The 22,229-nt window shown below is 37.8% G+C and overlaps 1 long non-coding RNA gene across 2 annotated transcripts in view; it reads left to right on the top strand.

Moving 5' to 3' along the window:
• LOC120102919 (uncharacterized) overlaps window positions 1-22,229 on the top strand; it is a 441,889-nt gene that overhangs the window by 247,376 nt on the left and 172,284 nt on the right. The window contains exon 3 of one of the 2 annotated variants that reach the window (XR_015620979.1): window positions 12,276-12,430. This is a non-coding gene — a long non-coding RNA (uncharacterized LOC120102919). The remainder of the gene's footprint in view (window positions 1-12,275; window positions 12,431-22,229) is intronic. The other variant, XR_015620978.1, reaches the window with a different exon arrangement.

The raw sequence follows: 22,229 nt of genomic DNA, 5'->3' as shown, positions 1-22,229 counted from the left end.
CCCATTTCTTGATCTTAGGGCATAAGCCATTGGTGTTTTGTTCAGGAAATTTTCCCTAGTGCCCATGTGTTCAAGATTCTTTCCCACTTTTTCTTCTATTAGTTTGAGTGTATCTGGTTTGATGTGGAGGTCCTTGATCCACTTGGACTTAAACGTTGTACAGGCTGATAACATTCTTCTACATGCTGACTTCCAGTTGAACCAGCGCCACTTGCTGAAAATGCTATTTTTTTCCATTTGATGGTTTTGGCTCCTTTATCAAAAATCAAGTGCCCATAGGTGTGTGGGTTCATTTCTGGGTCTTCAATTCTATTCCACTGGTCTATCTGCCTGTCTCTGTACCAATACCATGCAGTTTTTATCACTATTGCTCTGTAATACTGCTTGAATTCAGGGATAGTGATTCCCCCTGAAGTCCTTTTATTGTTGAGGATAGTTTTAGCTATCGTGGGTTTTTTTTTTTTATTCTAGATGAATTTACAAATTGTTCTGTCTAACTCTCTGAAGAATTGGATTGGAATTTTGATGGGGATTGCATTGAATCTGTAGATCACTTTTGGTAAAATGGCCATTTTTAATATATTAATTCTGCCAATCCATGAGAATGGGAGATCTTTCCATCTTCTGAGGTCTTCTTCAATTTCTTTCTCCAGAGGCTTAAAGTTCTTATCATACAGATCTTTCACTTGCTTGGTTAAAGTCACACCGAGGTATTTTATATTACTTGGGACTATCATGAATGGTGTCATTTCCCTAATTTCTTACTCGGCTTGTTTCTCTTTTGTGTCGAGGAAGGCTACTGATTTATTTGAGTTAATTTTATACCCAGCCACTTGGCTGAAGGTGTTTATCAGGTTTAGTAGTTCCCTGGTGGAACTTTTGGGATCACTTAAATATACTATCATATCATCTGCAAATAGTGATATTTTGACTTCTTCTTTTCCAAACTGTATCCCTTTCATCTCCTTTTGTTGTCTGATTGCTCTGGCTAGAACTTCAAGAACTATATTGAATAAGTAGGGAGAGAGTGGGCAGTCTTGTCTAGTCCCTGATTTTAGTGGGATTGCTTCAAGTTTCTCTCCATTTAATTTAATGTTAGCTACTGGTTTACTGTATATGGCTTTTACTATGTTTAGGTATGGGCCTTGAATTCCCATTTTTTCAGGACTTTTATTATGAACGGGTGTTGAATTTATCAAATGCTTTCTCAGCATCTAATGAAATGATCATGTGGTTCTTAATCTTTCAGTTTGTTTATATAGTGTATTACGTTGATGGTTTCTGTTTGTTAAACCATCCCTGCATGCCTGGGATGAAGCCTACTTGGTCATGGTGGATGATTTTTTTTTTCCGGAGCTGGGGATGGAACCCAGGGCCTTGCACTTGCTAGGCAAGGGCTCTACCACTGAGTTAAATCCCAAAGCCCGTGGATGATTGTTTTGATGTACTGTTGGATTCTGTTTGCCAGAATTTTATTGAGTATTTTTGCGTCGGTATTCATAAGGGAAATTGAAATTTTCTTTTTTTGTTGGATCTTTGTGTTGTTTAGGTATAAGCGTAATTGTGGCTTCATAGAAGGAATTTGGTAGCGCTCTGTCGTTTTCAATTTTGTGGAATAGTTTGGATAGTATTGGTATGAGGTCTTCTATGAAGGTCTGATAGAATTCTGCACTGAACCCATCTGGACCTGGGCTCTTTTTGATTGGGAGACCTTTAATGACTGCTTCTATTTCTTTAGGAGTTATGGGGTTGTTTAAATGTTTTATCTGTTCCTGATTTAACTTTGGTACCTGATATCTGTCTAGTAAATTTTCTATTTCCTCCAGATTTTCAAGTTTTGTTGATCATAGGCTTTTGTAGTAGGATCTGATGTTTTTTTGAATTTCCTCTGAATCTGTAGTTACGTCTCCCTTTTCATTTCTGATTTTGTTAATTTGGACACACTCTCTGGGTCCTCTCGTAAGTCTGGCTAAGGATTTATCTATCTTGTTGATTTTCTCAAAGAAACAACGTTTGGTTCTGTTGATTCTTTGTTTAGTCCTTTTTGTTTCTACTTGGTTGTTTTCAGCTCTGAGTTTGATTATTTCCTGCCTTCTACTCCTCCTGGGTGTATTTGCTTCTTTTTGTTCTAGAGCTTTTAGGTGTTCTGTCAAGCTGGTGACATATGCTCTCTCCTGTTTCTTTCTGCAGGCACTTAGAGCTATGAGATTTCCTTTTAGCATAGCTTTCATTGTGTTCCATATGTTTGGGTATGTTGTATCTTCATTTTCATTAAATTCTAAGAAGTCTTCAATTTCTTTATTTCTTCCTTGACCAGGTTATCATTGAATAGAGCATTGTTCAATTTCCATGTATATGTGGGCTTTCTTCCCTTATTGTTGTTGAAGACCAGCTTTAGCCTGTGGTGGTCTTATAAGATGCATGGGATTTTTTCTATCTGTCTGTATCTATTGAGGCCTGTTTTATGACCTATTATATGTTCAATTTTGGTGAAAGTACCATGAGGTGGTGAGAATAAGGTATATCCTTCTGTTTTAGGATAGAATGTTCTATAAATATCTGTTAAGTCCATTTGGTTCATGACTTCTCTTAGTCTGTCTATGTCTCTGTTTAATTTCTGTTTCCATGATCTGTCCATTGATGAGAGTGGGGTATTGTAATCTCCTACTATTATTGTGTGAGGTGCAATATGTGCTTTGAGCTTTAGTAAGGTTTCTTTTACGTATGTAGGTGCCCTTATATTTGAGCATAGATATTTAGGATTGAGAGTTCATCTTGGTGGATTTTTCCTTTGATGAATATGAAGTGTCCTTCCTTATCTTTTTTGATGACTTTTAGTTGAAAATTGATTTTATTCGATATTAGAATGGCTACTGCAGCTTGCTTCTTCCGACCATTTGCTTGGAAAGTTGTTTTCCAGCCTTTCACTCTGAGGTAGTGTCTGTCTTTGTTTCTGAGGTGTGTTTCCTGTAGGCAGCAGAATGCAGGGTCCACATTGCGTATCCAGTTTGTTAATCTATGTCTTTTTATTGGGGGGTTGAGTCCATTGATGTTGAGAGATATTAAGGAATAGTGATTGTTGCTTCCTGTTATATTCGTATTTGGATGTGAGATTATGTTTGTGTGGTTTTCTTCTCTTTGTTTTGTTGCCAAGATGATTAGTTTCTTGCTTTTTCTAGGGTGTAGCTTGCCTCCTTATGTAGGGCTTTGGTATTTATCATCCTTTGTAGCGCTGGATTTGCAGAAAGTTATTGTGTAAATTTGGTTTTGTCATGGAATATCTTGGTTTCTCCATCAATGTTAATTGAGAGTTTTGCAGGATCCAGTAACCTGGGCTGGCATTTGTGTTCTCTTAGGGTCTGTATGACATTTGTCCAGGATCTTCTGGCTTTCATAGTCTCTGGTGAGAAATCTGGTGTGATTCTGATAGTTCTGTCTTTATATGTTACTTGACTTTTTCCCTTACTCCTTTTAATATTCTTTCTTTGTTTTGTGCATTTGGTGTTTTGACTATTATGTGATGGGAGGAGTTTCTTTTCAGGTCCAATTTATTTGGAGTTGTGTAGGCTTCATGTAGGTTTACGGGCATCTCTTTCTTTAGGTTAGGGAAGTTTTCTTCTATGATTTTGTTGAAGATATTTACTGGTCCTTTGAGCTGGGAGTCTTCACTCTCTTCTATACCTATTATCCTTAGGTTTTATCTCCTCATTGAGTCCTGTATTTCCTGTATGTTTTGGTCCAGTATCTTTTTCTTTTTTACATTATCTTTAACAGTTGTGTCAATGATTTCTATGGAATTTTCTGCTCCTGAGATTCTCTCTTCTATCTCTTGTATTCTGCTGGTGATGCTTGTATCTGTGGCTCCTTATCTTTTCCTTTTGTTTTCTATATTCAATGTTGTCTCCCTTAGTGCTTTCTTGATTGCTTCTATTTCCATTTTTAATTCCTTCACCTGTTTGATTATGTTTTCCTGGAATTCTTTAAGGTTTTTTCTGATTCCTCTCTATAGGCTTCTAGTTGTTTATTTATGTTTTCCTGCGTTTCACTAAGGGAGTTCTTTATATCTCTCTTGAAGTCCTCCAACATCATGATCAAATGTGATTTTAAATCTAGATCTTGCTTTTCTGGTGTGTTTGGATATTCAATGCTTGCTTTGGTGGGAGAATTGGGCTCCGATGATGCCATGTTGCTTGGGTTCCTGAGCTTGCCTCTTGCCATCAGGTTGTCTCTGGTGTTACCTTGTTCTGCTATTTCTGACAGTGCCTAGACCGTCCTATAGGCCTGTGTGGCAGGAGTCCTGTAGGCCTGTTTTCCGGTTTTCTTTCAGCCAGTTATGGGAACAGTGTGTACTGCTTTCAGGCCTGTAGTCTTTCCTGTCTACTGGTCTTCAGCTGTTCCTGTGGGCATGTGTCCTGAGTCCACCAAGCAGGTCGGTTGGAGCAGAAAAGTTGGTCTTACCTGTCGTCCCGTGGCTGAAGTTGCTCCTTGGGGGGCTGCTTTTGAGTTCTCCCTTAGTGTGGCAACCAGGAGGGCCTGCACCACCTTTTCCCGTGGGCCCCGTGCACCGGGGTCCCAGATGACATTTGGTGTTTTCCTCTGGAGTCAGAAATGTGGGCAGAGTGTAGTCCCTTCTGGCTTCCCAGGTGTGTCTGCCCCTCTGAAGATTTAGCTCTATGTCCCAGGGATTTGGGTGACTGGATCCCTTCAAATCCGCGCGCAGTCTGAACTGCCCAGATGAACATCCTGAGGCTACAGAATACAAGAGTATTGATTTTAGGACTCTTCTTGATTAGATTTGAACTTATACTTCTTTGTACACAGGTCTACTGAGTTCTAGAACATCGAAGGACTAATACACAAACCAAAATCCTGACAAGACTCCCTCTCTTCAGAGCCCTTTACTGAATATCACTGGGGTGATGTGGTATCCGTCTCTTGTGCCCATATTGTTTCCTGGAAGGGCTCACAGAATTTCAGTTTAGATGAAAATTAAGTGACTATTGAATCTTTTGGTATTTTCCTGTAGGGGATTTGAACTCTGGCAGCAGTCACCTAAGAGTGTTTTAATGTTCACAGGGTGCATGAAAACCCTGTACCACATCTCTACCCAGTGAAACAACTCAATTTCCCCACTGCTTTGATCATTATATTTTCTTCTTCTTCTACACAGGGAACAATAACAGCAGTGACAAAAAAGCAACCCTATTGTCTACCCAAGCATTTGCCAAAGCTTTGTAAGCTATGGCCTTCTCTGCTGTCAGGAGGAGAGCTTAGTGTCTTATTTGCTTAACATGGTTTTATTAGGTTTAAGGTTGTGAGGCTAAAGCATTGAGTGAATTCAGTTTCTGATCTGATAAATTTGTTTTATAGAATTAGTGTTCTCCATCCTTCTGTGAATTGGCCAAGAAATCCTTGTTTAAGGATTCATGAATAGGACACTCCCCTTCATACCCTATCACAAGGTTTCCTTTAGAGTTTACAGGGTTGCCTGTAAAGTATTGATGGTAATAGAACTTTTTCTGCACTCACTTCTATTTTTAAAAATTTCTATCTTTATTTTTTATTGTATGGATGTTTTTCCTGCACACATGTCTATTTGCCATGTGTATGGCATGTCCCTGTGGAGGTCAGAAGAGGGCATCAGAACCCCTGGAACAGAAATCCCAGGCAGCTAGGAACCACAGTGTGGGTTTTGGGAATCAAACCCTGGTGTTTGCCAAGAGAATCCAGTGCTGTTGACTGCTGAGCAATTTCTCTATCCCCACATTCACTTTTTTTTCTTAATGGCACATCCCAGGGAATAGAAATCGTGCTAAAAGAAGTAAGTGATTTAACATCATTCCATTGTCCTTTTCACTTTTTAAGATTATTATCATTGTTTTTAATTTTTTATTGGATTCAAAAGGATGGCACTCTTATTCTAAGGTACTTCAAAAGGATACTGTGTATCAGGGAGAATAAATAAGATTGTATCTTGGGTGTTTTCAAATCCTGTCACACAGTCTTTGTTACTGTAATAGTTTGGTTCTGCTTCAAATGATTTCTTCTACCTTGTATAATCATGGCACTGGACAAAGGTTCAGTATCAAACAGTCCCTGTTTTTCTGCTCCAGGGTGGCTGTGTTTCATAATCAAGGGGAACGTGTGGTTCCAGGATGAAAGGTATGAGGCAAATGTAACATTACCATTTTTTTTCAAAACTCCAAGACCAGCATTTAGCAATTACAAAACCCAAAGCTAAACATGCCTAGAAGATTGACATCCACCCTTTTTACAGCCCAAAGTGCTTAATCATTTAGAGCAAATCTCTAGAAGGCCTCATCTCTGGTGGACCTTTGGAGCCTCTAAAACTACATAGGCATGAAACAGGACCCCCCCCATCCCAATCATCAATAGAGAGTCTAAATGAAGAGGTACAAATGGCTCTTTCATGAATTTGTCAAAGTAAAATCCACATTAGAAAAGATTTACTGGTTTCCTCCTATCAATAGAAGAATCTCTCTTGATATTTCTAAGCCTTTATCTTCCCTTCAAAGAGCGCACTGTCCTCGGCTTAGCTTTGCAAGGTGCATCGGTGAGGGGAAGATTATCTTCATAGGAAATGGAGATTTAGCAAGATATACTTCTGGGACAGCATGCTTTAGCAAAATAGATATTTCCCCAACTCAAAGAAAAAAAATTCAGCATTAAAAATAAACAACGTTCATACGAGTGATTCCTGAGAGGATGTTGGGTGCAAAGTATTCTTCTCAGAGAGATTTGTTCTGCCCTGTTTGGATTCAGGACTTTACTACAAGAATAAGTCTTTCTCCCTAATGTTATTACCTTTAAATATTCAGTATTGATTTTTGACTAGTCTTTCTCACAAGTTCAAGGTTATGTACTCTTTTACTACTTTATACGGTGTCTTAACTTGCAAAGAAAATGTGTAATCGCCTTTCCAGGGACTGCTCTAATCATCCTTTTAATAGTGTCTGTATAATGAGTCTGGGAACTGTAACCTGAAGGCCAAATCCCTCACCATCAGTTGCTTGTGTCTGAGTAAACCATATCAACAGAAATATGGCAACTGTCTACACTTAAAGCATGCACATTATTTATAAGCATAGACAACTAAATTTGGCTTGCACAATATGTTAAAGACCCTTTGTCTATAACTTTTCTCAAGAGGAAGCTACACAAGAATGGAGACCTTAAGATGAGGGTAAAAATAACTTGTAGATAATTTATTTGCTGTTTTATTTTTGCATTTTGTTCTTTTCTTCAATAGGTAACATAAAGGTGAACTGGATTTGAATTCTTCCCCTAGCCTTAAATCTAGATGCTTCTATGTTTTCTCTTTTAGGACAGTTACCCTCTACTCTGCATGCTGAAGGATATGTTAAAAGAATTCCAGAGAAAGGCACATTTACTTATTTTGCTGTATTTTGAACTTCAAAGTTAGTCCTTATTATTTGTCTATTTTTTGAAAGCTTAATGGCAATTTTATTGAGCAAAGCAGCTACTGGGGAGGGCATCACATTTATTGCATGCCAAAATTATTTATTGCATCACAAAATTATGTCTATGTAGAACTGTGCTGTATGACACTGAGGTTGGATCCATGGCACTACATCAAATGTGCAGATCTTTATAACATGAAGAGTGAAGTCTTAAAGTATACAATGTAAAAATGAATCATGTATAGTTTTAGAATATTATTGGATGGAATGGAGAATATGATAAAAGGATCTAACTCCATTACAATATATGAAGCTACATCTCTGAAGGTGACAGGGATATGTAGAATTAAATAACTATGAAAATGACTGAAATCGGTAAAAATACAAGCAGATTTAAGTGTGTGAACCAAAAAAATGCTTTAATTGATACAAAAGAATAGTTATGAATGCTGAAGTCATTATGAGTATATACTAGGATTTAACAACTGATTGGTGGAAATATGTCTCATTGTAGAAGTGAGAAGTTATAGGTGAACAAGTTAGAAGACTAGAGTAATATATGTGTAGACAGAAAAGAGTTATAAACATCAGTATAGACTCACATAGCTTTGGATGGCTCTTAGAGAAGTATTTAGAGTTGCATTGTGTGCATGAACTAGTATAATCATACACATATTACTTGTGTGGCTTTGAGATTCTATTCTCTGATGTGACACTATTTGAGGGGTAATTATATCATAAGGTGGGGTGTTATGATGGGATTAGTGCCCCTGTAAGAATACATGGAAAACTTGCTTCCTCTCTCTTTACCTACCACTTGAGAACACAGTTGTCCATAAGCCATGGAGTGGGCACTCACAAAAACACACCCTGATCTCAGACTTGCAGTCACCATGGTTATGAGAAAAAAAAGTTTACTATTTAAGGCACTCAAGGGATGATTTTTTTTTTGTAGTGGTCTGAGTCAAATAGGACATTCTGCAAGTTGAGAGAGTTTACATGCAGGGACACCTCAGTAGTCATGATCTTAGAGCTTAGGTCTTGGTTTCTAATGGTTTTAATTCTCCAATAAAGAAGCCAGAGATCCTTAGGTCAATAGCTGCTTCTAGGACTGGGACAGGGACTTTATGTGATGAACCTATATCAATTTGTAGCACCAAAAATCAAGTACTCACCCAAACCCCCAAGATAGATTAAAAAGATATAAGAACCAATGAGTAAAGTCTCAGTAGCCAAAGCTGTTACATTTGAACAATGAAATGAATTAGTATTGTATTATAAGCTAAAATATAAAAATATTTAAATGGACACAGCCATACAAAAGAATGACTCAGTGAAGAAACAAGTGAAGGGAATATAGGAAAAAGGTTGTTCTGTGAAGTAACTCCCAGAGATTTATACAGCTATGTTGCCTTCAAGGGGCTGATAAACTGCTTCTTCTGTTTCCTGAGTGTGAGCTTCATGTTTTAATGTGTTTTCAAAGCAAAGGTTTAGATAGTACTCATTCAATAGTGCAGAAACACTGTCTCAGGCAGGTGGTCAAGGTGAACACCACAGTGAAAAGATATTGATAATCTATAATCCTTTATATGTGTGATGAGAATTGCATTTCAACAGCCCATTATTCTCGCAAGCACATGAATACTAATTAAAGACATTCTGCAAAAATTTCATCTTAAACCATCAAGATCACCAGACCCAGGGAAGACTTCAGAGAGCTTCATTGTCTCGAGCGATAAAATGCAGTGTGGTATCTTAGATGAGATCCCCAAACAGAACAAAGGAATTAGGCAGAAACTAAATAAACGTGACTTGAAGAGGATGTTAGCTAATAAAGTGTCTATGGTGATTCATTAAATTTGATGAACATGGCATAATGACATAAACTCTCAGTAACAACCAGAAACTGAATGTACCACACTCAAGAGCTGTCTGTACTATCGTTACCAGTTTCCCACCGATATAATAATACTTTAAAATTAATAGTGTGATTTTTTTAAAAAAAGGAAATAGTATCTCCATGGCTTGCACACTTAGTGAATCATCAGGGAAACAACTCATAATCACAATGAAATATCATCCATCTCAGTTAAAATGGCTATTAATAAAAGGGCTGAAATTAACAAAAGAAGCCCAGTGGGGTGGACATCAGGGGGCGTTTATACATTGATGGCAGGATGGTAGGCCTTTTGACAGGACTATTTTCCAGCACTTGTTGAGGATGAATGATAGAGTAGGAAAGTACTTTGAAGAGTGTGGTACCAATACAGAGTTTTACTATTACTTGTTGGAAAGGCATTTCCTTCGAAAGCATATGGTAATATTTTTATATGTTCAACACAAGCATAACATCTTCCTACCTCCTATGCTAGGCATTCTTTTTATCTTTAGATAAACTGACTCATGCCCGAGAAAGACTCAGGCTCAAAATATTTTTACAAATACCTTGCCCATATAGCTAGGCTCTTGTCTGACTAGGATTGTAACTTAAGATAACCTATTTATTTTAACCTCCATTCTGCCACATGTTTGGTTACCTGTGCTTAGGTACTATGTGTCTGTCTCGTTATATTTTCCCAATGAATTTCCATGCCAAGCTCTATCCCAGAATTATTTCTCCTCCCAGATGTTCTACCTATTTCCTGCATAAGCCCATAGGCCATAGGCTTTTTAATCGACAGGTTTGCATCCATACAATACACAAGATATTCTCTCTACATTAAATTATGGTGGAGTAAGTATAAATAAATGAGCTTCTTAGAGCCAGTTGTCCAGTCATTCCTACAGGGGAAAAATAGCAAGGCATCTGTCTTAGTCAGGGTTTCTATTCCTGCACAAAGCATCATGACCAAGTAGCAAGTTGGAGAGGAAAGGGTTTGTTCAGCTTACATTTCCTTCCCCATTCCTGTTCATCACTAAAGGAAGTCAGAATTGGAACTCACACAGGGCAGGGACTTGGAGGCGGAAGCTGATGCAGAGTCCATGGAGGGATGCTGCTTAACTGCTTACTGGCTTGCTCTCCCTAGGTTGCTCAACTTGCTTTCTTATAGAACCCAGGACTACCAACCCAGGTTGGCACCACCTGCAATGGGCCCTTTTACCTTGATCACTAGTTGAGAAAATGCCTTACAGCTGAATTTCATGGAGGCATTTCTTCAAGGGAAGCTCCTTTGTGATAACTCCAGCTTGTGTCAACTTGATACACAAAACCAGTCAGTACAGCTGTGAAATATTGTGAAAGGGGAGCGAAGGCAGAAGAATCGTCATTTAGAGTCATGTTAATCAGACATGCTGTTTCTGTGCTAACTCAGATTTTTTAGTAAAGGTTTCCTCTGACTAAGCATGTGGTCACAGGGGCTAATAAACTCACTACCTCAGTTTTTCATTATTTCTGTTTACCACTGCGTTATCTTGTTAAGCCACTTAACCATTCGAAACTCTGTTTAATAATCTCTTTGAAATAATACTCACCTTTACAGAGTGAGCTTTAAACAATAATAAAATGTGCTAATGCATGTGAAAATATTCAGGGAGCTGTCTGTTACTAAACAAGTTAGTTCTCTATGTCACTTGGCAAAGTTCTGAATGGGTTGTGTGTTCTTAGAGTCCCAAGGACTGAATCTAGGACCACTTTGAATGTGTCTATTTAGTTCTTACACCCAGAGAAGCCAGCAGTTTAATTTGTGTTTGTTTTTCCAGAGAAGGCAAGATTATCTTTTTCTGGATATATAGGTCCTTGAGTTGTGCTTATCTTGTTTCCTATCTGGTTTCTTGTGACTTCAGTCACACCTCCTTAACTCTCAATGTAAGAGCTGCTTTTCACTTACAGGTGACATAGAGTTAATTAGCTTGTGGAATTAAGAAGTCCTGGTTTACATTAATGTAAACATTACAGTACATATATGAAGAGCTTTACTGAGAGGATCTCGTGCACCACAGATACACAGTGGTTTCATGAGCAAGGCCCTACATAGGAAAGTAAGATGGTATTTTGTTGGTTTGTCTTTTTAAACATGAAATGACCTTCACAGACTGAATTGAGAAGTGTTGGGTGGTTCACTTATTAAAAGATTCATGAATGCTATTATAAGAACATAGTATTAATCATAACCAATGCATCATATATTTGTATGACATTTGGATGAATTATACAGAAAAAATTTGTACCCATTCTCTCTCTCTCTCTCTCTCTCTCTCTTCATGTGTACTTTAATGAGAAATTCCTGTGAGTTATATATTCCCTAAAGCTGAATAGACTTCTAATTTCTCCTTTGCATCTCCAAGTTAAAAGTATTACAATAGCAAATAACTTTCCCTTTATTTTATAATGTCCCCTCTATGAAGCCAAATTCTTCTTCTTCTTCATGAATGTTTGTTTCCCATTTTATTGTAAGAATTGTATAGAGATTATTAGTACATGAGTTCTGGCTTTTAAGAACAGTACATAAGAAATTGGGATGTTCTGTCACATAGTAAGTTTGTAGCAGTTAGAAAATAAAACTCTATTGTTTAGCTCTATTTAATAATTTTAGAGTGATAGAAAGCCAAAGAGGTCTGAGCCAAAGTCATGCAGACTTCACAAATCTTCCCATCCTGGTTTTAGAATTAATTACTTAAATTCTTTTATGGGTGGGGTGGGGAGCGGACCGGCAGGCAAGTGAGTGCTATTATAATATTTATTGGTCAGGCTCTCTTAAGAGTATATAGACTATTCCTAAAATTCTCAAAATGGAGATTAAGTGTCTTACTTGCACCATAGGCAATGTGTGAAGAGGTTGAACAAACCACCAATCACTGTTCATGTAACTGCTCTCTGATGGTCCTGATGATTAGTTTGGACCTCCTTTAGGAGCCACAGTCAAGGAGATCACTGGCACTAGCCCAGTCCAGTCTGGATGCTGTTAGAAGACAGGAAGATGTCCAGTTTGAAAATCATCAAGGACTGGAGATGCTTTCATAGACAGGTGTGAAACTGCATTCTCATGATGGTATGTATCTCTGTAAAATCACTCTGAAAAAACCAAACAAGCACATCTTTGTAAACACATATTAGTAGAGAATTACAGATCACATTTTAACTTAAATATGTGGTAGCATCTGTAGAGAGATCTCAGCATTCAGCAAATCTCATTTTACAAGGAGGAAATTGAAATTCTAGGAAGGAACATTATAGCAATTTCAGTGATTATGAGACTCTGGGCAGGCAAGACACTAGTTCCCAGCACAGGTCTTTCAGCCATAACAAGACATGCCTGCCAGTGGATGGAGAGAATATAGATCTGATTTGTAACATAAATGTGGTTAGATACAAGTAATTAGCTATCAATATAGCCTGAAACAAAAATCACGTTATCTTTTTTATTGAGCTTGTGCCTACATGGTTAGCTTTTATTATTATTTTTTTACACTGAATACACCGTTTGTACAAAAGCTTTTTAAAATTTAAATCATCTTGATTATTTACTATGAAAACTGATAAAAGGGGCTTCACAAGTGTCCTGATTTACCATACTGTGTGAAAGGTATTCTAACTTTTAGAAAGTCATCTGTTCTTAGTGCTATGCAAATATTTATTAATTGATCAATTAAACATGAGAAATACGGAACTGTACTTAAATTTCATGAAAAAAATAAATTTCACTTTGGATTTATGTGGAGCTACTAAATACCCAACCTCACATACCCATGAAAGGGAAAAATAAAACGAGATACATTGTTTCAAATGATTAGTAAGTTTCAGTGGCTTTGGACTCATCATCTCATTTGTCCTCAGTGACCACCTTTGCCTCATGAAAATAGCATCTCTGTTCATTGGTGGGACAACTGAGGCTTAGCTCAGACAACAAAATATGAATGGTTACAATTGCACCACAAAGTCCAGACTTTTTTCCCCACAATCCAGTCAATTCTGTAACTTACTAAAAAGGCTTCATAATGTGCAGTTTTCTATAACTATTCTAAATGCCTCAGTGCCCAAGTGGAACATACAAAGAAGGAAAAACTGGCAAATCCAAATTCCCTGCAGATGAGACGTTCAAATCCAAGCGGCTTGTGCTGATCTTTGTGAGCATGGCTTCACAGTGCATCCCAGCCCTGTGCAATTCCATTCAGCTCAAGACGTATGGAAAGAGTTTTATGTTTTAAACAATTAGACTTGACAGAGCTATTGTTTCTTTCTTGTTTAATATCCCTCAGCTCTGGAGCCAAGCCAGAGTCTGTACTCTGTTTCTAAATTTAATTCTTATTCCTTCTACATATCACTTATTTGTCAGAAGAGCAACTTAATAGCATTTGTTGCTCCAGTTCAGGAGATTTTGGGTTGTGTCATTTCCCAGCTGACCTGATTAGCTCAGAGGGAATATAATTTTTTGTCTAATGGTCTAGGAGGCTTCTATCATTGGAGATCTTCTTTCCAGCTCCTGGGGTATTCTGTAAATGTCATGGGATGACATAATTTATAGATATCATTGTTTCTTACAAAAGGATAAAGCTGTTATAATTATGAAAAGAGTCCAGAATAAGGATTGTATAGAGAAAAAGTATTTAATACTGGCTACTGGTTTGCAACTTGTTAGTCCAAAAGTCTAAAGCTCCAAGGGAGATGGAAAGGACTATGGAGGGGAAAATACATCTCTACCTTGTATCATTTCAATTCACTCTAATTCAAAACAAACCTGGCTTCACTTCTGTGGTTAATTAAAATTGGACTAGTAAGGTACATATCCTTGAGAAAGTCACTTCTCTTCCCAAGGCCTCAGTTTCCTCATGTGCTAAAAGCTGCTCTTTCCTCACTGTTCTCATTTGCTGACATTTGCTATGAGAAGGTAATAGATTGCATTTGAAAGATACTTGCTTTAAAATCACAAAGCACATTGCAATCTTGGCTCTGTAACTATTTAGCTCTTAGGATGGGACACTGATTCAGCTTTTCTGGGTCCCATCTGAGTCATTGAAACTAATTTTGAAGGTTCTTTTGTTAATTTATATTCCATGAGACCAAATACAATCTCCTTTTGTCATATTCATGTCTCGCACAGAGAAGCAATCAACACACACATTTTGTTGAGTTTAATTGTCTTTCTTTACTCAAGTGGTATACTGCTATGGTTTGTAAACTGTTACTACATACATATGCAATGGATTTCTATGGCAGAAGAAAGAGCTGAGACCAGAAGGAGAGTGATTATAAGATTCTTTTTTTCCTTCAACATGAATATCTGTTTGAATGTTTTAGAGAAGTTTCTGGCAAGATTTCAACTGGTGTGTGATTTATGTTTGTCAACTTGCAGCAAAGAAAAATTTCATTAGACTAACATTTTTTGAGCTCTGTTGTAAGCATGTATTACTGTTTGCTAAATATTTTGGTTTCCTCTTCCATGGTGACTACTCTATATGAGAAATCTTCACTTGATTAGCATTAAGCTTTGTCATGTGACTTACCCTAGCTGGTAAAGGATGAAGAACAGTAAGATGGGTCATTTCCAAGTGGAAACAATTACAAGAGACAGTTGTTTGTTGCTGTGTTCCTTTCTCTCTAGCACAGGACCATCAATGTTTCCAGGGGCAGATGGGGTAGGGTGAGTATTCTATTGGCATGAAACATATCAAGCTATTTTGGAGAAAGTAAGTATGTAGTATGAATGAGGGCTTACCCCCTTGTCATTATAATATGACAATATTTCTTCTTTTCCTTGCATTCTAATCTGGTCTACTCTATACTATGCTTGCAATTGAAAAGATACAATGGAGATCAAGTCAAACAAACCCTGGTTCCTTTGGACTTAGTTAAGCAAGATGTTATAATAATACCCAGTCTACATTGTAGTACAGGATATATATGCACGTATCGAAGAGGCAAAATTGATTTGTGATTAGCACAAGCCCTTTTAAAAATATGCATTTAAGTTGATAGTTCATAGATTCACAGAAGTGAAGCTGGCCAAGGGGCAGGAAGAAGAAGCTGGTATTGCCAACAGAGAGCTCTAATCCAGGAGGAGGTATGACAGATCATGGGAGCATTGACTAATATGTTACTGAGTATGGCTGTGAGGTGGGGCAAAGAGGGGACTGGCACAGAGTGTGGCTGGTAGACTGATGTCAACAATAACATCAGTATATACTAGTTCTGTGTGAAGTGCTTTATACACATTTTCCACATGAATATTATTATCATTATTTTAATTGAGCCATAGAGGGGTTTAATAACTTGCCTGTTGCCACACAGCAGGAATGCAATTTTATCTGAAGGGCAGTAGGAAGTCACTGAACAGTGTGACACATGGAAGGAAACCTTGTGACCAGACTTCCATTTCAGAAAGATCACTTCAGCTCTGATTCTCACTTCAGGATAGAGCCCTGGTTTGTGGTTGTATGGGCCTTAACTTCTTCAGCTCAGTCACCCGCCTCCATTAGGCAAGGCAATGGAAGGCAAGAAGAGAGCTGGAGTGCTACAGGGAAGTGATATTTTGAAGGGCTTGGAATGGAATATGCAAGGAAATAAAGATTGTGGGTCTCAAGATTATTAAGATTCGGTAGTAGTTTTAATAATAATGTAAGTGTAATAAAATGATCCCCAAATGAACTCTTATGTCTAATTCAAACAAACAGTATGCTATTGCATCAGTATTTTGAGCATTTCAATTTTCTTTTGACTCTAATATAGATAATATACTGGGTAAATTAGAGACAAAGCCAAAGATCTTTGAAGCGGATCCAGCAAGTGGTGTCTGCATCCTCTTCTTTTCTTTTCTTGTTTACTGAGGCTAAATAACAGAGGTTGTGGTTTGTGTTTTTCTTCATCATAAATAGGGTCACCTATTGACTGAGAGGGGAAAGAGCGCCTCATAAATGACAATGACATTTCTGACAATTGTTTGTCTTCTGTCCATCAGAGGTCTCTAGAGACCAAGACCTGACTGAAAAGGTCCCCAAGTCAACATGGCAGAGACTGTGATTAATATGGATGCTATTCAGGCTTCAGTGGGGCCTCTTCTTTTAACAGAATTCTGAGGAAAGCTGAAGGCATGGTTGCTATTTGTAGTTTGCTTCCTCCAGTCTCCTTTTGGTACTATCCTCAGAGTGCCTGATACCTAAACTTTTTCTCTTGCCCTTCCAACTTTCCCTTTGTCCTCTTCATTTCCATCTTTGCTTATACCCTGGATTAGCTTCCCCTCATCTTTTTAAACAGCACGGGGCTGCAGAAAATAACATGCTAAAAACCAGCTGACTGCCAAATGGATAAGATTTATTGCAATAGAGAAAGGAAGTTATGGGACAGTGTGTATATTAATATTTCTTTTTGTTTTGGTCTATAAAGTCGCAGGTTTGGGTTCTTGGGGACTTTTATTTATATGCTTTAAAGAAAAGCAGTTAGGTTAGAAAAGGAGATAAAGGGGGATGATAGACCAGGATTTATGGCTCATGCATCCATGAGTACAGGTTGGCTCGGCCATTGCAACTTTCCCCTATGGCACAGACAAGGTTGCATTCTTCAAGGCGCTATTGCATCTTTTGAATACCACTATATTCTTAAAGGTGATATTGCATTCTTTGAGGTAGCATAGCGTGTTTTTATGTACCAATGCATTCTTTGAAGTACTACTTAGAGGCCAGCTTGGCAGGGATTTTCAATGCTGTTCTCCTTAAACAAGCTGCCCAAACAGAGAAATTATCAGTAAAGACTGGTGCAGGTTTAGGGATAGTTTCCTGAATTTTCCTGAAATAACCAGTAATGAGTTGCCGGCTTAGATAGCTCTTTTTATAGATCTTGCAGCAGCTGGATCAAAATCTAATGAAGATGTTTGTGTCTGACAATGGCAGGCCTGCATACTTCTAGCCTGCTTCTTGAGTGCACAAATGCATTTCATTTGGGAACATGAAAGGCATATTTAGCGACAACTGATGGTTCTTTGTTTTTTAATTCCCAATAATGTCTTCAGTAAGTGCTTTTGTTAACATTTTTGCATTATACAATAGGTGACACAGGAAGATAATTGGTGTGCTGAAAGCAATTAAAGAGTTTATATCCAACTTGTTCTGCCTATTAAATGGATCCATTCGGCAGGAAGCACATTAGCATCTTTACAGTGGAACGGAGTGTGGAAATAGGGTATTCACGGGGCTTGTGCATCTTGCTCCTGCTGCACTAAGACATATCTTCAAGATTGTAGAAAAAAGGAACGAGCCATTTCTCTCCCCTTGGAACTGTAAACAGAAGTAAAACTATTAATAGATGCTGTAGCTAATCCCAAGAAGCTGCGACTGAGAGATTAAATAATGTCGCAAAGAGAGGAAGCTGGAATGAAAGGAGGGGAGGGAGGGTGGAGGGAGAAGGGAGGGAGGCAGTCCCCTGATCACAGAGCTGAGTTAGACAAGGACAAACTGAAGGACTCAGGCTGATCATAGGATCAAATTGCTATAAGGGGGGAAACCTGCTCTTCCCAGAGTATATATTACTTTGTTTCCCCAGTAGAGTTTTAATAGGAAAATTTGTGTTTTATTTTCACAATAGTAATCAAGAATACTTTCAACAGAGGTTGGATGCCATGGAGATGCAGCTAGGCCTGGGGGACAAATCTGTGAACTGAAAACTTATTTACTGATAAAAGAAATAGCAAAGTAGGAGCCCTTTGGGTATGTGTACAATTTAAGAACAGAGCCCTAGTTTTTACTGCCAAAATAAGGAATTATAACTAAAAGGATTGATATATAATTAAATCTTGCATACTGGAAGTGGTTAGATGGCCCTATGTTTTATTACTACTAACTCGCTTTCTCTCTTCGGTTGATCCTCTGCTCTATACTGGTGTCGAAGCATTGTGATTCCACAGGTTTGGTCAGCGTGATTCCATCTCTTCACTGTAACAGCTGTGAGGTTTGTGATATTGGTACCAAATTCGATGTGTGGTACATGGTCATTACCAGCATCATCTGGATACCTGGAAATACAAATTCTCTGGTTTTATCCCAAGCCATGTAAAACAGAATCTCCAGGGTCAGGGCTTAGGAAAACATTTTAATGCATAGAAGGCTGTAGGCAATTTTTTTGCTTGCTAAAGTTGGAGAATTGCTTTTATAGTTGATAAGTCTAGGCTCAGGGTGTTTGAGTACTGTGTGGAAATCACAACCACATCATAGAAACAGAACAGCTAGCTTTACATTTTTTTAAACCATGTTCCAAATGCGTTTTTTTTAGGATCATTGACATATCGTACTCTTTGTAGGAACTGGAAATCGTTTATGAAGAGTCTGAGAATGGTCTCTTGTTAGTGATTGCAATTGAAACTGCTTAGAATTCGTGATGGTGGGAGTGAAGCTACCTTTCTTTTGCTCTGATATGGTGCTTGCTAGCATGGTTGAGTTATACTGGGCCTCTTTTTGGTGTGTAAAGAGACAAGGAAAACACACACAGTGGCCGACGTGTGCATCCGAAGAAGAGGGTATGGCATCTCTTTCGTGTGTAGAAGTGGAGAGGGCTGAACATCAATTCTTTAACATCCTTGTCTTCTCCTGAGTTCCCAGGGAAGGAAGCGATCATGGCATGTTATAAAAGTAAATCACATTTATTTATGTTGGCAGTGAAATCAGTAGTGAATTGACCTAGCTCAAGGAATTCACCGTGTGCATGAAAATGTAGATTGGCACCCGAGGAAACGGGCTCCCTGCTCTCTGGCCCTATTGACTGCCATTCTGTATCCTTAGAATAAGCGTTAGCTCAGGCCTTTGGTATTCAGCCTGCATTGAGCACTTAGAGTCGGATGCTCATTAGTATATAATTGCATTTGCTGACATTATTTAGCTTTTGTTTCACTTTTCTCAACTTTTCTTTTTGATAGAGTAAGGGAGTCACGATCTAGTGCTTGACATATGGTACTCACCTGGTCAAGGCCGACATTCTTACCAAAATTAATACTGGCACTGCATACTTGAAACATTGAATAAAGGATTCCAGGAAGGAGTATGTGTGAGGAGGACCTTCAGTGGCTTACAGACAGAGGTTTTCAACTTCGGGTTTATTATTTGCTACTTTGTATGCAGTTGGACCCATGCTTAGACTTTCTAAGTTAAAGTTTCCCTTTGTAAAAATAGGGAGAGTGCTGTATAGCTCCTAGAGTTGTTGTATAGATTAAATATAAAATCACCATACATTCAGTTTATGCATGATCACCTGGGTTTACACCTATAGTCTTGATGTAATTATTTGTACAATTCTCTTTTACTCTGAATGTGTTCTAATTAGAATGGTAAAATATAATTATGAATAAGTTATATATTATATAAACTCAGTAGATTTTTCTCCATAGAAGATAAAAGCCGGAATATTCAGGGCTGTGCCTGTATTTGCTACAATGTCTAAAAAGCCTCTGCCTCTCTGTAACCTCTCTGTTGTTGACATTAGCAAACTTATATATGGCAAGAACCCAGGGACAAACTTACTGGTCACATTTGAACAATCAAGTGTTACCTCCCTTGAGGGTGGTAAGGCGGGACCATTGGTATATGTTTTAGAGAGTTTCAAAGAAAATATTCAACACAGCAAGATGGCAGTGCATTTGTTGAATGCCCACTTGGTGCCAGGTACTCCATGTCACCAGGATGACAAATGTCAAAGAGACATTCTTAGCTACGTCTTACAATGAGGTGCTTTGGACTCAGAAGTCAATAAACATTTTTAAGATCATACATATGACTAGATGTTATTCTGGGAGTCAAAGTTGTATTTTTCTCTTTCTCTTAGGTGAATGCTTTCCTACAACAATGCTTATGTGTCTTTTGTGATGAACAGTTTTAATAGCACATGATATGTGAATAAACCAATCCATTCAATATCATTCTCAGCTTCCTATCTTTGACAGGTCTCAGAAGTTCTTTGTGTTAAGGAAGAAGGATATTTCAAAAACCAACTGGACACATTTTAGATTTTAATGTTTCTCAGTTGCCTGTCCATCATAGATGCATCTTTTTATAGTTCACTGAGCAGCCCATATATTAATTGCTGCTATACTGAATTTTCTGTCAAACATCTCAAAACTAGGATTATTAAGTAGCAGAAAGTTTTATTTGAGTCTGATATAGATGACACGAGGAAAAGAGGAGAAATAGAAAGAAAGAAACGATTTTCAGATGAGACTTCTTTCAGCTCAAAACGATGAGGGCATTTGTAAGGAAACCCATTTTTCCCTTTCTTCAACAACTCTTAGTTAATTCTGACCTGCATTAGGTAGATAAAGATAAATGTGAATTTTGAATTATATTTAATCTTCATTAAAGCAATTATCTCTCTTAATGAAGAATTTGCTGGGTAGTGGTTGTGCAATGGAGTATAAAATCCTAAGTGAATAAAATCAATTTCATTTCAGGCTAGCTTTTCTGTCCATTAATAAACAAGACACAGAAAATACATTTGCTGTGAGTCATACAGGCTGCTCATAGCTCACAGAAAGCCAATACAACTTACAACAGCAGGACAGTTGGATCCCCATTCCTCACCCTTCATTTTTCAAACTAAAGGAGAACTTTCACCTTAAAGGAATTGTAGAAGTTTTCTTACTGGGGCTGTCTTATAAGGCCCCACAGTGAGACAACTATGGGTGATGTCTCACACCCAATCAACTGTCTGATAGAATAGTATTTGTATTAAGAAATGTATTTCATCCAACTTCTCTGCTTTATTAATCACACAAGTCTGATTAGGTTCTGCCATACTTATGTTTCCTAATGTGTGAACATTCCTTAATTATTTCCATGCTGTTACAATGGAAGGAAATAGACTGGGTCTAAATAGCAATGTGCTGTAGTGAGAATTGATTGAGTTGTGTATGCCCTGCAGGAGGAGGGTAATGGGGAATTAGTGCTAGCTGGTCCTCATTGCTACTGGTGGAAAAGAATAGAGCGTGTCAAAATGGATACAAACTCAGCTATATTTTAGTGTAGACACAGGAACTTACTATTTCAGATAAACCTTAAGTTAGCTTTCATGAACTTGCTGGTAAGTATAACTGCCTCAGCTCATCAATAAAGAGACGTCCATTATTTCAATGGGTTAAATAACAACATTTATGTATGCGTTGTCTCCAAGAAACACATCTCACAAAGACACAAGAAGAGTGAAAGTATGGACGTCAGCCTATCCAGCAAACAGAAACTGAAATCATGATGGCACAGTTATCTGATACCTGAGCGAGTTGACTTCACACTAGACAGCGAAGATCAGACGAAGAAGGTCCCTAGGTTTTAATAAAGGGAGTAATTCATCCAGATAATAACTGTAAATGTATATGCATCATGTATTGAGGCTACCAATTTCATAAAATAAATACTAATAAGAATAAAAACTTAATTCTTTTACATAATGGTATGTGACTTCTGTAACTTAAAAACATCTTTAGGTAGATCATTAAAACTGAAAACTTGAGAATTAAATCATGTAACAGAACAAATAGATTTATAAAAGTCATGCAGATTCTGTCCAACAGATATAACATATACATCATCAGCCCTGGGACTATTTCTGAAATAGACCACATTATAGATGACAAAATAAATCTTAACAAATACCCAGAAACTGAAACAAAATCTGTGATCTTATCAGATCACAGAATTAAGCCAGGAATCAATAGCAAGATAAGCAAAGCTTCGAGAATAAATAATGCTCTTTTCAATAAGCAGTGGTCTTTGAAGGAATGGGGGTAGAGATGTTGAAATTCCTGTAATCAAATGAAAACAAAGAGTAGCCCAATGGGCTGAAAGACAACCCTTTTATGAGAAGGTAAAGGATTAACGATGTTG

Source organism: Rattus norvegicus, chromosome 5 (genome assembly GCF_021556685.1).
Source record: "Rattus norvegicus strain SHRSP/BbbUtx chromosome 5, alternate assembly SHRSP_T2T, whole genome shotgun sequence".
In the NCBI taxonomy this organism is placed as follows: Eukaryota; Metazoa; Chordata; class Mammalia; order Rodentia; family Muridae; genus Rattus; species Rattus norvegicus.
This window is presented reverse-complemented; position numbering and strand designations above follow the sequence as displayed.